Genomic DNA, 4,639 nt, shown 5'->3' on the forward strand with positions numbered 1-4,639 from the left:
CAGGCTCAAGTGTTTCAGGCCAGTTTCTGCACGAGGCCTCTCCTTCAAAGGGAGCTGAGGATGCAGCATTATATAAGTGCAGTCACAGAATCGGGTCACAGCCGTTGTATAGATTTTTAAGCTGCTTCAGGAGAGGACAGGCTGGCATCCTTGGCAGAAAGACCAGGGGGACACCTGCTCAGCCTGCAGACAGTGCAAGGCCCAGGGCTCATGTTGGGACAGAGTAGAGGCAAGGTGACCTTGGTGATGGGTCTTTGACTTGGGTATTAAGTGGGAGGAGAAGGGCTTGGTCAGCGGGGCTGACTCCAGGGAAGAAGTTCTATAAGCATGGGACACAGCATTGTCACAGGTTGAGAATAAAGGAGGATGATGGGAAAGGTGGGTCGTGGGAGGTGCTTGAGTGAAGGTCACGTTCGTCAACCCACGGTTGGACTGCAGCTGGGAGAGGGGCACAGAGGAAGCCCATTGTGATGATGCTGGCATCAGACAACTTGGACCAAGCATGTAATCTGATCCCAGCAGGGCACAACTCCCTTTGGGTGTATTAACTGTTTTCCTCACCGCACTGCGAGTGAGGTCACCTGCTCTGCTCACTCAGTGCAGCAAGGAAACCATTTTACAGGTGGGAAAACAGAGGAACAGAGAGGAAAAAATCCCTGCTCTGAGTCATATAGCTAGTAACTGCTGGAGCTGAGTGTCAGGTAGTTTTCTACCAGTAAAGGATGGGCATGGTTTCTGTAAGATTATATAGCAGTAGGATTCAGCATGAAAAATGGGATTGGCTGTCCAACGCTACTGGACAAGAATGTCCAGCCACCTCCTCCCCGAGCCTTCACCCCACAAGTGTAGCAAAGCTGGGGTCCTGCCAGTGGATACAGGAGCAATAGAATGGGTGCAGCAGGAATGCTTGCAGCTACTGTGAATACAGCCCGACCCAGGACCTCTTGGCAGAGGAAGTCAGGCTGAGATGAAGGTTGAGGTCACCCTCAGCGAGGTGGCTCACCTGTTGCTACCAGTGTGGAAGGGATGGGCGTGTGGCAGCAAATGGAAACCTCTCAGCACAGAGGAGCTATGTCTTCTCACAAAGGGCACGGGTCGTGGGGTTGGCTGGGGTCGCAGTCCACTAGCTCTGGCCCTGCCCAGCTGCACAGAGTTCCCTTCCCCAGCAGCTGCTGTGGGAACCTCAGCTCTCAACTCTTCCCCACCAAACAGAAGAGAAGGAGGAACAACAGGCAGAGCCAGCCATGGTCCTCTCCACCTCATCCTGTGGTGGGGAACCAGTCTGTGTTCTCAGATAAAGGGAAGGGCAAGCTGGCAACCCCGGCTTCTGAGGCAATTTATGGAGTGGTGGAAGAATGGGGGCAGCGTGCTGTGGGTCTGGAGACATCAGATAAGTCCAGCCTTTCCTGATGTTCTAGACATGTTGCTGCCCATGGAAGGAGAGTGGGGTTCAGCCTCCAGCTATCTGAGGCTCCCTGGTGTTAAGGAGGAGAGACGACATGGGACATCACCCTGGGTGGGTTTGGGACAAAGAGATAAGTCATGTTGCACCACTCTGAATGGTGAACGGAAGTGCCTGCTACAAAGAAAGCATTCTGTCTTTGGAAGGGACTTCGGGAGGTGGGTCCCAGGAGCGTCACAAGACTCCCTCTGACCTCCAACGGGAGGTTCTAGAAGGATGGTCTTTGGAGCTCACAGCCTGAGGACACACATGAAAGAAGTCTTTGCAAATGCTTCCTTCTAATTTTAGGCTTTTCCATCTTGAAGTTTGGAAAAATTATATTAAAAGGAATCAGCTCACCGGTACCCTGGAGCAGGAGCTGGTAAGGAGAAAACAGATTTTGGCATGGGGCTTATGGATTGGATATTATTAACAAGTGAGTGTGCAGACTGCCAGGGAGAGTGGAAAAGGCTTCCCACAGCCTGAGAGATGGGGAAGGAGGTATCAGCAGGATGGGACTGATTGGCTGCTGGTCCTGATGTCCACATGCAGGTACTAAACTCTAAGACAGTTGGATTTGGTGGGATTTTTTCTAATACAGAGCAGAACTGAGAAGGTAGGTTTGGGGACCTACAGGTATCATTACATCCAGAATTTGAATTTTTATTGAGGATCTGATCATTGCAATAACTCTAAATGATGTATCTTAAAGCATCCCTTTATTGAACATCACTTACTTTTTTTTTTTTTTTGCAGCTCAAAATAATTTTTTTAAAACAAATTTCCATAATTTTCATTTCAACACTGCATCAACTTTAAAGGGGAAGAAATAATCCATGGGCGTGTAGTGCTTTTGAAAATATCTGATTCATAGATACGTACATTCATATAATATGGAATGAACATATTTTAAGAAAGGTCAACCATTTGCAAGGATTGTTGCTTCTCACAAAATAGATTTTTATGGGACTATATGCACAATGCAAGGGTCTTCAATTATCAAAAGAGTCAACACTAAATTATTTTGTTGGTTCTGATGAAGATTTCCAGCCCCAAAGGCCTAAAACACAGGCTGCACCCACACAGCAGCCTCTGTGCATGTGGAGGAGGTCACATAGCTGCCAGCCACGGGGCCCTCGAAGACGCTGGGCAGCAGCCGGTGTCCCTTATAGCAGGCTTCTCGACAACATCCAGTTAAATGCATAACCACGAGGTCAGTCCTCAGTAGGGTATACCTGCTAGTTTTTCTCTTCACTCATTTACCCTGGAAAACAATGATAAACATGTGGTTATGAAATTTTCAAAGAACTTAGAAGGGACCCGATTACTTTCCCAAACACTGGAATTCTCTAATGGAGAAATCTGCCTGTCCAGAAAGGAGACTTTAAGAAAACCCATAAGTACTTAACATAGATTAACACACTTGCCGAGCAAAAGCAAAATGATGCTCTCCATGGTTAGTGGCCACAAGGAAAGTGGTGGCTACACGCTTGACTTCAGCACCCAGAGACATGCACAACCACTGGGGGGATGATGAACCTGGCCTGTTTTTCCTTCCAATCCCAGCTCTTTTCCTTTCAGCTTCCAGCTGGCTGGATGCAGATTCAAGTTACAGTATTTACATGGCTAAATAAATATTCCAACTTGTATTTCTGAAATTTCTAGTGTTGTTGCTTTAAGACAATACAATGAATGCACATAATTGGAACTTAAAATGCAGTTCTACTTTTATTGCTATTTTTGGTTGGTCAAATCAAAACAAAACCTACAAACACACAGTCCCTGGGTTTCCCCCAAACCAATCAACAATCTTTGGCAATATTAGGTGTGTAAATATGAGTGCCACGCTAATCAACACACTTTATCAGGAGCCTATTTAAAGTGTTGACATAGGAAAATAGGTAGAAATTGCCCAATATTAAGCCATCTAAGTCTTTTTAAAACTCTACCTAGTAAACAGAAAATACAAATGAACATATTTAATTTTTCCTGATAATGAAGTTATGTGGCATTTTGTTTCAGTTACACAAACTATATAATCACATGAAAAATTTACAGAATGTAGACGGAGTATTACTGAAAACTTTCCCAAGGTAATTGTAGTAAAAGTTATGAGAATGAGTCAGCAGTTAATTGCAGTGTTGCTTTAATGGCAAAAACAAAGAAAGAAAAGCAAAGGCTGTGCAGAGACAGCACTGTCCACTGAGTAGGCCAAAGGAAGTGTTTACAGCATGAAACCAAACCGAACAGCCATTCCCTTTCTTTCATTTTTACCTACCACCTGTCATCCCATGTATCACCAATCACACTAAAGTAACAAAACCCCTTCACTCCGATCATTTTAAATGGGAAGTTGAATATGTGGGGACCGCAGTTTGGATCAAAATTTTAAGATTCATATACATCAATTCAACTAGTTCTATTAAAAGGCAGCTATAAAAATACACATCAGCACAAGCAATACAGAACTTCAAGATCCAGGTAAGGGTGGAAAAAGACTGGAATCCTCAATGCTGTAAACCCAAAGGCAGGGGGAAGGATGTCTCAGCTTTCCACAGTCCCAGGTGCGACATGAGCACATCCGCCTCGCACCTGGTCCCGCCTGCCTCACACCTGGTCCCCGTAGGTGGGCCAGCCTCTGGGACAGCTTGTCCTGCTTGGCCGAGGCCACGCTGGTGCCCACGGAGCTGGTCTGGCCCTGTGGCAGCTCCCTATTGAGGTTGAGTCCTGCCTGGTCAGGCATCTCCTGGAGCAGCACGCCCACCTGATTCTGGGGTGTGGTTAGCACCCTCGTGCTGCTCATTGTGTCTTCCATCTGCTGCATCTGGATGTCCAGTGTCTTGAACTGGTGCTTGAAATTGTCCATCAAGGCAGAGACCTTCTCCAGGTTCATGGTCTTCAGCGTCGAGTGCAGCGACTTGACTGCACCAGCCATGGACTTTGTCACCTTGCCCATAGTCACTGCCATCTGCCCTGGGGCAGCCATCGTGTTGACCTGCGTGCTCATCCTCAGGAAGTTCACACCCTGGTTCTTCTGGCCGATGGCATTTTTGACATGTATCTTGCCACTTCCACGGTGCCCTTCTGAATGGTCTTTTTAATTTTGGCCTTTTTGGTCTTTTCTTCCTTGTTGCATTTTTTGGCACTCCTGCTCAGTTCTTTGGCCATGAACTTCAGGTTGAACAGGTGTTACTCCAT

At 46.7% G+C, this 4,639-nt stretch overlaps 1 pseudogene; it reads right to left on the reverse strand.

Moving 5' to 3' along the window:
• Nucleotides 1–1,797: 1,797 nt before the first annotated feature.
• Nucleotides 1,798–4,639, reverse strand: LOC102010693 (annotated as a pseudogene).

Source organism: Chinchilla lanigera, unplaced genomic scaffold, assembly GCF_000276665.1.
Source record: "Chinchilla lanigera isolate Chin_1 unplaced genomic scaffold, ChiLan1.0 scaffold00015, whole genome shotgun sequence".
Classification (NCBI taxonomy): domain Eukaryota; kingdom Metazoa; phylum Chordata; class Mammalia; order Rodentia; family Chinchillidae; genus Chinchilla; species Chinchilla lanigera.